This window comes from Myodes glareolus, chromosome 19 (assembly GCF_982192425.1).
Source record: "Myodes glareolus chromosome 19, mMyoGla1.1, whole genome shotgun sequence".
Classification (NCBI taxonomy): Eukaryota; Metazoa; Chordata; class Mammalia; order Rodentia; family Cricetidae; genus Myodes; species Myodes glareolus.
This window is the reverse complement of record NC_142044.1, coordinates 3217102-3228857: the sequence shown is the minus strand read 5'-3', so window position 1 is coordinate 3228857 and position 11756 is coordinate 3217102. Positions and strand designations below refer to the sequence as shown.

The following is an 11756-nucleotide window of genomic DNA, read 5'->3' as shown; positions in this document are numbered from 1 at the left end:
TTCGTCTGGAATCACAGCGCTCGGTGCGGAGGCAGGAGAGTGGTGTATTTAAGACCATTCCGGACTACTTGTAGTGACTCGTAGGCCAGCTAGGACAACCTAGTGGGAGTTTGCCTGGAAAAACAAAGCCAAAAGCCTGAAGGGGCGATGAGAACAGTGTGTGGGAAGTTTGGTCACAGAAAGCTGGGGAATCAACCAGCGTGTTATCTGGCTCCTTAGGAAGAGCAGATGATAGCTCGTACCTAAACAGCTCCTGTATGGATAGGATTCTAGAACCCCCACCCCCACCCCATGCTTCCTGGGTCTCTAAGCAGATGGGAAGAAACGTATTTTGTGCCTGAATTGTTTTTGCTGCACATCCACCCAAGAAAAGCATTGCAGTAGAAACGGTTCTTTATCGATTTCCCACTCTAGAGGGTAACCACCAAGCTTTGCAGCCCAGGACAAAGAAGGAAATGAATTAGGGACAGCTTTGATTTCCTGAGTTCAGTGCCAGATGAGGTTCCACGCTCCTTCCTGGAGGTCTCAGGCCAGGGCCTTTAGGGAAGGAACTGCTTGGGTAGGAGCTATTCAGAGCTGAAGTAACTTCAGACAGAAGCAAGGAATTTGGGTGGTGGGGCATGCTTGTTCTCCACTATGTCTAGATGTCTAGGTTGTAAGACATCGACTGCTAGCATCAAAAAGCGTTGATGAAATTCTTAATCGAGCTTCATCACTGGTTTAGGGACAGACAAATCAAACTGAAACCAAGGAGAAAGTCCCACCCTTATAAGGCAGGGATGAAGTCAGGCCCAGGTTTCAAAACTGGGACAAGAAACCAAGAACAATGAAATCAGACAAGCAAGAAAAACTTGTCAGTGTTCTCAGCTGCTTCCCAACTACAGGGAAAGTGGGAAGCTCTAGAAGTTTCCTAGAGGAGCTTAGGACAGCAAGAAGCCCCTTCCCAAAGGCAGAGGGTTGGAAGTTTAAGGAGACAGCCTGGTGAGAGAGATCTCCTTGTCTGTTAGAAGGTGAAATGCCACTCTCTGAGGAATGACTTTTTCCTGGGCTTTCTGTAGACGGTACACATTGAGAACCCCTATTTGGGATGACTTCCTGTTCTGGCAAAGACGTGTAGTATATATATAAATGCACTCTGGTGCTGTCTACAACCTCAGGTTTGTATTTTTAGGTCTGACTTTGGGTATTGGAACAGAGGACAAGAGCTTTGATATCTGATCAGCTTGGGACAACATTAGCTTTGCTTCTTAGAGATGTGTTCTGTGGATTGTTCTAGAGCGTAAGATCTCCACAAAAGTCATTCCTGTGAACAAAAGAAGAACGCGTAGGGTTTCAGGCAGCCTTTCTCGGCTGACTCGCTGCCAAGAAGGTCTAGCCTGGTCCTGGGCCCGAGACCTGTGACAGGCTGGTGACAGGCTTGAGGGGCTGAAACTCCCCCACAGTGCAGGATCAACTTCATGGCGGAGAGACCATCCTCACGAAAGGAGCTTTTACGTTCCATTCCTAGTTAGACGGATAATGGGGACAGGAATTGGAAAACAGAGGTGGACATCCCTCTGCACACTCATACCCCATACTTCCCACCAATATTTACACTGCTCACAGCAGCATTCTTTTTGTTTGTTTGTTTATTTGTTTTGTTTTGCAAGACAGGGTTTCTGTGTAGCTCTGGCTGTCCTGGAACTCACTCTGTAGACCAGGCTGACTTCGAACTCACAGATCTACCTGCCTCTGACTCCAGAGTGCTGGGATTAAAGGTGCATAACACCACTCCTCAACCTCAGGGCGGCATTCTTCATCAAATTGGGTAATAGTTGAATTAATTAATATTAATTAATAATCTGAAATAGGGGAATCACCTGTGACGAAGTTTTTCCTGTCGACACTGTGACAAGTCTTTACCACTGAGCTCAGCCTGCAAGATAAAGACAGCATAGGGTAAGAGCAAGGACCAGACTGTAGAACACCTCCTTCCATGAAGGAAGCCCTAGGTGCTATTCTGGTGTTTGGGAGGTGAGGCAGGAAGATCAGAAGTTCAAGGTCACCCTTGATTATGTTCAGAATTCAGGGACAGGACAGTCTTAGGGGGAGAAAATAAAGAAGAAAGAAAAACCAAACAAAACCAAGGTAAATAAAAGTAAACAAACAAGCAAATAAAACTAGAAAAACAAAGGAAAAAAAAAGCAAAGGATATTTGACCCAAAAGATAAGTTAGGAAATTGTTTACTTTCTCTTGAATGAACGCACAGAGAATCTTCTAGAGGTACTTGATTATAACTTGTAGCAAAACTTGAGGGCACACAGGTCTCCAAACTCAAGTTCCCAAGGTGTCTGGTGGGAGCCTCTGGTTTGCCTCTGCACTCTCTCTAAACCCCACCCACTCAGAGTCTCTGAACAAAGGAAAGGCTCCAAAAAGCCCAGTTCAGCATTCTTGGCTGTTACTGCAGCTTCCTCCTCTGAAGTTACGTCCTCCCAAGTCCCCGTCCTAAACGCTCAGCTTCTGACCACCCCGTCCTAAACGCTCAGCTTCTGACCACACTTGGACACAATCCCAGCTTGATCTGGCTTCTGCATTGACTGGGAAACTTATTTGGGTTGGGAAGGAGGACGGCGGCTGCAGAAAACCCCTTATCTGAGACTACAGTCTGTAGTCCTCCTCTTCTTCTCTTTGGTTTTTTGAGACAGGGTTTCTCTGTAGCTTTGGAGCCTGTTCAGGAACTAGCTCTTGTAGACCAGGCTGGCCTTGAACTCACAGAGATCCTCCTGCCTCTGCCTCCTGAGTGCTGGGATTAAAGGCATGCACCACCACCGCCCGGCTTTTTTCTTTTTGACCACTCATAAGTGGTCCCCACTGTGAGAGACCACTCGGAGTGGTGTCTAGCCTCTCTGGCTTCCTAGAGGTCTGCTGTACCTCTAGGACTCCTCAGACTGTCACAAGGCTAAACAAATGCTGTTTGGTGAATGTTGCTTTTAAAAGTAAGCTTCCAAACCTGATTATAGAGTGAATATCTACATATGCAAACATGCACGTGACTCAGAAATGTAGCCTGCACGATCCTGTCTTACATATGCAAACATGTACGTGACTCAATGATGTAGCCTACACTATCCTGTCTCATTATAAGGTCATGACACAAGAAAGCTAGGCCACTTACAGAAAAGCAAGTTGAAAAGACTTACACTCATTGTCTTTCTTTCTTTCTTTCTTTCTTTCTTTCTTTCTTTCTTTCTTTCTTTTCTTTCCTTTCCTTTCCTTTTCTTTTCTTTAATTTGTGAGACAGTCCTCACCAAGTAGCACTGGTTGGCGTAGAACTTGCTATATAAATCAGTTGTCTTCAAACTCATAGAGATCCACCTGCCTCCTCCTTCCAACTACTGAGATTAAAAGCATGAACCACCATCCTGTTCTGCCCTCCCTTCCTTTCCTTTCCTTCTTAAACTCTGTATGTTTGTATAAATGCATACATTTGTACAGCATGCTTGTGCATATTCATGCATGTGAAGGTGGATGCTCCCACGCCATGGTGCATGTGTGCAGGTCAGAGGACAGCCTTAGATAGCTTCACCTTCTGCGTGTTTGAGACAGGGTCTCTGGTTTTTTTCCACGGTGCATTGTTCCAAACTGGCTGGTCAGAATCTCCGGTCTCCACTTCCCAGCTCCCTGGAGAACTCAGGTTACAGACCTATGCAGTACTGAGTCCAACTTTATGTGGGTCCTGGAAATCTGAACACAGCAAATGCTGTACACACTGAACCATTTCTACAATCCCAGTTTGAAGTTTGAAACCAGTTGCTGATTAGTATCCACAGGGGAATCACTTCCAGGACATCCCATCCTCCAGATACCAAAGACTCTGAAAGACGTGTTGCCCGTGACCGACTCACATCTCCAGGACATATCATCACCTCTAGATTACTCAACACATCGTGAAATGCCGTGCCAACAATTGCTCGAGAGTGTTGTTTGGGGAATGAGAGCAGGCAAAAGTCTGCATGGGAGAAGCTGAGATACCGCTATTTTCTCACGCACTTTTCTGTCTGAGGTTGGCTGCGGCTGCAGAGAGCTGCTAAGTGTTGCCAGTGAGGCACCGCTGTTCGTGATCCTTCCTCCTTCCTTCCTCTCCTAGTCACCCCGCGCATGCTCTGAATTCCTGGGAACCCTTTCTGAACAGGTCCGGGTGCTTCGTATCCTTCTGTCTCAGGATTGTCAGCAACACCAGAGCACTTGGGTATTAGGATGGCAATGTGAGCCCTGTGGAGGGGCAGGGAGGCACGAGCTGGCCCATCAATGCGGCGACTGATCTGCAGGACCAGCAGTCACGGAGGTTCAGCTCACACACACTTGGATTCACCCACAGAATCCTCCTGAAACAGACTCACATGTTTCAGAGCGAGTTGTAGTATCTCAGGTGAGGACCAGAAAGTGACATCACAGAGGATGGAGGAAAGAGAAGCATCGCTTCCTCTGAGAGGGAGCTGCCATGGATGTTTGGCTGGAGTTACCAATGAGAAGAGAAAGAAAAGCGGCGGGGCCATGTGCCAATTGGCAGCAGCCAGTGTGCACAACTGTTATGCCGGCCCAGGGGTTCCTAAATGCAATGTAACACCAACGCGAACCCTGCTATAGGCAATGTAATCACCAACATGAACCCAGCTATAGGCAATATAATCACCAACGTGAACCCTGCTATAGGCAATGTAACACCAACGTGAGCCCTGCTACAGGCAATGTAACACCAACGTGAGCCCTGTTGATTGCCTGCTACTTTACACAGCGTATGTCTTTTATTCCCGTAGCCCTAGTGTAAGGTGTTCTCCCTTGGTTACAGAGTGAAAACTAAACCCAGAAAAGGAATTATTCGCTCAAGAACTCATGTTAGTCGGTAGTGATGATGGGATTTGAATACTGACTCAGACACAGCCCCCGGGGAGGTCGGTGGCTATGCTCTCTGCAGAGATGGGGGAAGACCTACTTGACAAGACCACAGCCTTGGCTTTGCTGGGCAGGCCCATCTCAGCCAGACATGGGGCCTTATCCCACGGACACACAAACTTGAACCAGACCTGGCTGGTTGGCCCTCCTGGGTTCCTTGTTCCTTAGTGGTACAAAGTGGGAAAGAGAGATGAGATGCGGTAGGTAAGGGGCACCTCAGCTAAAAAGTGACATGGCACGAAGGCTCCCACTTCACTGGTCCAAATTAACAACGGGGCACGGGTTAGGGAATACAGTCGCTGGCAGAGGGAACGTGCTCATGACCTTTCAAGGGTCAGCTAGGTGTTTATACCGCAACCACACTTGAGATGGAGTGGGTAGTCACATGATAGCCTAGCAAAGGCTGGTGAGTAGTGCGTGGATCTTGGGTTGCTTAGTCTTCACCGGAAGGGGGTCCTCCATGGACGTGGACTGGTGCTTCTCTTACAGAGCAGATCCTGCAGGTCAAGACCAGCCTCCAGGTGTCTGTGGCCTAAGTTTATTGATTGGGAGGCTACCCTGGTATTCGAGTCAACGCCACTGAAATCTCCTCTCAAGTTGAGCCTGGCCAGGGTTCTAGTCTTTGAGAACAAGCATCCTTCCTGGGGCTTTAGCTAAAATCAGCTGTGTCTGGTCATGTGACTTGCTGAGGTTTTTAATAAGTGCCCGTTAACTGGCTGGCCATGCGGGAATTCAGGCAAGGAGTTTCAAATCTTGTCTCTAAATTAGCGGACATCAGATGTTTACAGAAAAAATTCAAATAAATGTGGTGTTTAGAATAATAAAGGGGACCAGGAAAAGAGAGTGGATAGACTCTAAGCAGAGGAATACCACCAGGCTAATCTCAGAGTCATATTTCAGATTTCAAGTTTTTCTGTTCTCTTTTCTCCCAAATTGACATTAATTATGGATTGTGTCCCTTGGATACTTGTTAACGCTATTAGCTTTGGAACAGCATTTCCTGCTTCACTTTCAGATGCGACTGTTTGTTTAGCCAGCTGGCTCTTGTTTCTGAGTGCAGGTTCAGGGGTCCAGCTGAAGGACAATGGTCTTCAGTGTCCTAAAAGAGACTCGAATACTCTGCTTTTCAGGAGTGAATGAAGACAGTCTTCACCCTTGGGGACTAGCCTGGCCTCTCTCTGGAACAACACTTCTCTTTGAGCTCCATTTGAGCTGCGTAGTTTCTGAAGAGCCGGCTCTCCTGATGGTGTGATGCTGTTTACGGAAAATGGCCTGTGACTCCCCTTGGAAATGTCCCTCAGCGGGAGACTGCAAGTGTTTCTGCAGTTCCCAGATGAGGCGAGAGAAGGGGAAGTCAGGGTCTTTCCCAAGGTCACATGGAGCTTTGAGATCCCGACTTCCAACTTCTCATCCACTAAAAGGCCACCTTCATGAAGCCTCTTTTTGCACTCAGTGGACAGGCATGATGTCATTGGTGTCATGGATCATTGCCCCCCCGCATCAGACTCACACAGGAGACAACTGAGGGGTGTTGCCGTCTAGCATCGGTGTTGGGACTCACCGATGTCTTTACAGTCCTGTTTAGAAGTGCTCCCAAAACCACACCTGATCCTCTCACAACCCTTGCTGTAAACCCACCAGCCTCTGCACCATTTGCCTCCTCTTCAGCACCTGCCATCTTCCTGCATCTCACAGATTGACATCTTAGCTCCCTTGACTTCCTGCTGCTTCCTTCCCCCACGAAACCTCTCCAATGGACCTGTCTTCCTGTCTGCATAATCAAGGCCAGTCTGGTTACTCAAAACTGAAGCAGACCCAGATTCCAAAGGTGTGTTCTAGCCCAGATGTGGGCTCTGTGGGCAAGATCAGGGTCAGCTCCTTCAGCAGCTCCGTGGGACCCAGAATGGCGGGAGGTCCGCAGCCAGGATGCGGGGGCAAGGGAGACACATTGGAGCAGAGCTGGGGTCAGAGGTAGCTGCCGCACAGACTCCGCCGATGACATGACATGTAAAGGACATGACTTCGGGACAGAAATCAGACGTCCTGCTCCAGGACCTTGTGCTATACAAAGCCACGCACAGTAGAAACCCACATGAGAGCAGTCAGGAGCATACTGCTTGTGAAAGAGGCCTTGCTGTATGACGATGCTCACAGTTGCCCTTTCTGTCCCAGGAGACCCAACTCACTCCCGAGACATAACTGATGTGGGAGTCCCCTCTGTGTGCTGTGGTTACCATTGATGAATCAAGAAACTGCTTTGGATCTATAGCAAGGCAGAACTTAGGTAGGCAGGGAAAGCTAGACTGAATGTTGGGAGGAAGAAGGGCCGAGTCAGAGAGACGCCATGGAGCCGCTGTCAGAGACAGATATGCTGAAACTTGCTGGTCGGCCACGACCTCGTGGTGATACACAGATTAATGGAGATGGGTTAAATTGAGATGTAAGAGTTAGCCAATAAGAAGCTAAAGCTAATGGGCCAAGCAGTGATTTAATTAATACAGTTTCTGTGTGATTATTTGGGTCTAAGCCAGCCAGGCGGCCAGGAACCAATAAGCAGCCCCCCCACAACACATAAACTAGTCTCTGAAGAAAGACATGAAGGCATCCACAAGAGGAAATCTCTCAGGGCACAGTTAGCTCCCTTCTGACACCGCTGCACTGGGAAGTGAAGACTCTACTTGAGTTTTGTTGGGGACAAACCACATCCAAACTTTAGCAGGAGGTCACCACAGTATCCTCCAACACTTACTCAGGGCCAGATCCTGGCTGGATCGGTTCTGAGCACACTGCGGCATAACTCATCAGTCCTCGCCCTGACAAGTTTGTTAACTTGTCCAAGACCTCAGAACTGCCAGGAGTTCGGCTGGAATTAAACTCTGGCAGTTTGGCTCCACTGTCTCATAGGGTTGATATGAGACAGTCTTTGTAGACATCCTGGTTCAGGGCCTGGCCCGGGGTCAATGCTCTAAATATTGAAGGACTAGTGACTTGGTGTGGAAGACAGAAAACGGGTCATCAAACTCACGACTCAGTATTGGCATTCAGTTCACGTATCTCCCCCATTACCACCCATGCCAGAGGTGATGGCAGGCTGTCCATACTTCTGTCCCCAGAACTGGCATCCAACCCAAATTACAGTGTTTGGTCATCATAGCTGTATTATGTAAATTAATTAATAAGCATCAAACTCAAAGTATAGACAGTAACATTCCTGCCTGGAATCTAAGCGTTTCTGTTCTCATAACAGTGGGGCCCCCTGGGAAGGCCTGCCTGCCTTCATTCTCACTCCGGATACAGGCGGATCACGTGTAGGCCTACAGGAGTCTGAGCGGATGACCAACAGAGCACGTCGGGGGCCTGAGAACTGCTATGGGAAGAGCTGCCTCCACCTCAGTCACCTTAGCCACCCGCAGCCTGGACCTAGGCATTGCCCAGTCGTAGCCCATAATGCAGCTGGGAAGGGGGCAGGGGAACCACGCCCGCGGAGCAGAGCAGACCCTCCTGCTCAGACCGCCCAACCTCCTAGGGAAGTTTCCCTGACGTCTGTAGCAGAGCCCACAGAAAGACTTTTCTTCCCAAAGGCACTCGAGGTGGGTTGCCAAAGTCACCAGGCCCTCTCTGAGGTTCGTGCTCAGAGCCGCTCTCACAGGCAGGCCCCCAGGGGAATTCCGAGTGGGCAGGACAGCCCGTTTTCTGAACTTGGCTCCTCCCACAGTTGCTCAAGAATGCTGGCAGGATCGGGAGGCTAATCACAAAACCCTTCACTTTGAGTTTTTGGTTTTTTTTTTCCCTAATACTGTCAGCCTGGCCAGCCCCCAGGACTCAGAAATGGGCCTGGTTATGTAAGCTAGAAGCAGGCAGGCCAAGGTGGAAGAGGTTTTGGCCACAAGGATAAGATCAATATGTAATTGCCTGGCAAGCCCAAGGTCATTGTGCTGGGGGGCACAGACAGGAGAGACAGTCCCCAGCTGGGCTCTCCTGCACAACCTCTCACAGGGAAAACAATGGATTTGAGATGGGTTCCCCTCACCTGAATTCCCCGACCGTTTCCTGTGTGCAAGCTAGAGCAAGAAACTCCGTCAAAGCCATCTTTGTGCCAGATGCAGGGGACTCTTGCTGACAGAAATAAAGACTTCCTGCTAATCCATTCACTGCAAAGTGCGGTGCCCAGAACATTCCGGGCACCCCTCAGGTCTCCAGCACTAGAAGTTCCCCACAAATGAAATTGTTTGTGTGGGAGACGGGGGGGGGGGGGGGGGAGTGTAGCCAGAGGTTGGCCCAGCTGCCTGTGTAGGTTGAGTTTGCTGAACACGTGGCCGATTTTCACAACACTCCTGGTCTGTCAAGCCAGCCCATGCTTCCTTGAGTGGGCAGCTGTCTCCTCAGCATGGTCTGAGGACAAGAGATAAGATGACACTCAGAAGCCTTCGGAAGTCCAGCCCACTTCCCTGTCTACTCCCGGGACCTCAGCAAGTCTCAGAGGAGCGAATAAAGGCAGGCTGCACGAGACGCCAGGATGGCATGAGGTTGAAGCCAAGAGGCAGCGCGCGCGCGCGTGCGTGCGTGCGTGCGGCGGCTATCAAGGCTGCGTTTCTCAGATCTGAACCTCTCTCTCCACTGTGTTGTGGGGACAGGGACACCGGTAACCAGCAGCCTCCTTGCTAGGGGCTCCTGCTAAATGCCGCCACCACGGGAGACAGGAGCAAGATGGAAACAAAGCCCCTGGGACGTCACACTCACAGAATCACCGACCCTGCGCTTGGAGGATCCCTTGGAAACGTCCCACTAGGTAGAGGACTGAGATAGAAACCAGACAGGCTGCTGAGGGTGGGGGTGGTGCTGAGAACAGCAGTCAGAGGTGTCCTTGGTTCTCTGGTTTCCCACTGCCTTCTAAATGAGCTCCACTGTCTCTGTGTGATGGGGGCGGGGGCTAGAACTCCAGTCCAGACATCAGTCATTCTGTATAAAGCTTTAGCTCTGGACGTTCATAAAACATGGGTTTTATCTATTCCCGATCTCAGCCCATCTCGTAAATGATTTTAGGGTTACCTTTTCAGTATGGGGGGTTCACAGTAAAGAATGGAATCTACCTTCGGGGGAGACATGCTATTGTCTTTCCCAGGAAGAGTTAATTCAGCTCTGCGGATTCATACACACTGCACCACCTCTCAGGAAGATGGGGTCACCCAAAGCCCTGCTACAGAGATGGGAGGAATAATTATTCCTGTAATAAGATAATACACTCCTCTTTCCCAGAGTCCTCCTCTGCCTCTTCTCCAGCACAGTCTTTACAAGCTGCCTCGAGGTTCTGTTGGACTGACCCACCTTTCTGGCGACGTTTTTCTTCTTTTCCCTCCCTTTCCTTCAGATGTTGGCCGGAGCCACAGTGTGTTTTATTTTCGAAAATCAAAGCTGCCCTCTGCATCATGTAGCTTCTTGTCTGCCATGGGGCTGACCTCCATGCCAGCTCACTCAAACGCATGATTTTTTCCCGTCTGGTCTTCATTCTTCTCCTCCAGGTAGCTGACGTGATTTACGACACGCCTACTCTGAAATTTTGCTTTTAAACACAATTGTCCTTAAGCCTCCATTTGAGTCCATTTAAAAATTCTTTGAGTCATAAGATGAAGCACCCCAAGAGGGGATCCTATTTCCAACCTTCGAAATATTCCCTGATAGTTATACCAGGGATCAAAATCTTCGTGTTCCTGCTAATGTCAACAGAGACACGGATTTTACTCACAGAGGAAAAGTCAGCTTGGCTGCAGACGTGTCAGAGGAAGTGGGCGGAATGGAAGACCCTCATTCCCCGTCTCCAGGTCTGCTGAGCCTGGACTGAATAAAGGGAGGACTTAGATCTGTGGCTTCCAGAGCTTGCCTGCATCTACACCCACCCTAGGGGACAGCTGAAGGGAGGGGTGTGGCACGAACAACACAGAGGGTAACTGAGCAGCCAGGGAGAGTTAATGGACTTGGAGGCAGCACCGGAAGTGCAAATTGCCGAGGAGAAGAAAGTCCCTAGGAGTGGTCTGCCAGGAACAACCGTCAACCCTCACCCCCACATCAGTGAGATCATGACTCCATCTGGCTTGAGGAAAATAAAGTCTATAGTGTCTAATGATTTTGTTCCCATCGCCCTAAATGAATAAACGCCTTTAACTCTGCTTGGAGGAAAACACAAATTATTCTAGCCATGCTATTTAAGTATAAGCTCAGGCGAATTACCTTTGCCTCCCTGACCTCAGGTCTAGCGCTCTAACCAGCACTGACATAACAGAAGCTCAGCCATTAGCCTGTTGATACTCTGGAGCATCCCAGTTACACTACCCGGCACACACGCGTCTGTGTTGCAGCTAAGGCCTGACTCCTGCTAGCCAAACCCACAGATGGCCGCTGAGGGACAGAGAACAGAACATGCAGTTTAGATTTTTTTTTTTCCTCATGCAAGAAAGTGGTAGAAGCAGACTGAACACGGTAGCTTCCAGGAACTTTCCTTATCTAACACTGCTTAGTGTGTGATTTAGAGAAAAACTCTTTCTTTCTTGGCACGCCTTTTTAAGGACTGTCATAACAGAATGCCACAGACGAGGTGGCTTAAACACCAAAACCGTGTTTTCCATTTCTGGAGCTTGGAGGCTTGGATCAAGCTGTCAACTCCTCGAAGCCCCTCTCCTCATCTTGAGAACGGAGACACCACTCCTAGTGTCTTTGTAGGGTTTTCCCTTCATACATGATTGTCTAACCTCCTGTTTAATAGGGATACCAACTACATGACACGAGGACCCATCCCTAAAGACCTCACGTCACCATAGCAACCCCTTGA

The 11756-nt window shown here is 49.1% G+C and overlaps 2 long non-coding RNA genes across 2 annotated transcripts; one reads left to right on the top strand and one right to left on the bottom strand.

Annotated features, from left to right (window-relative positions):
- Positions 1-1139: 1139 nt before the first annotated feature.
- On the bottom strand, positions 1140-1918 carry LOC146891133 (uncharacterized). Its single transcript, XR_014998198.2, has 2 exons — positions 1860-1918; positions 1140-1503 (listed from the first exon to the last, which is right to left on the bottom strand). It is a non-coding gene; the product is annotated as an uncharacterized LOC146891133 (long non-coding RNA).
- A 7595-nt stretch (positions 1919-9513) lies between these two features.
- Positions 9514-11097, top strand: LOC148118883 (uncharacterized). Its single transcript, XR_015735555.1, has 2 exons — positions 9514-9722; positions 10302-11097. It is a non-coding gene; the product is annotated as an uncharacterized LOC148118883 (long non-coding RNA).
- Positions 11098-11756: the final 659 nt, after the last annotated feature.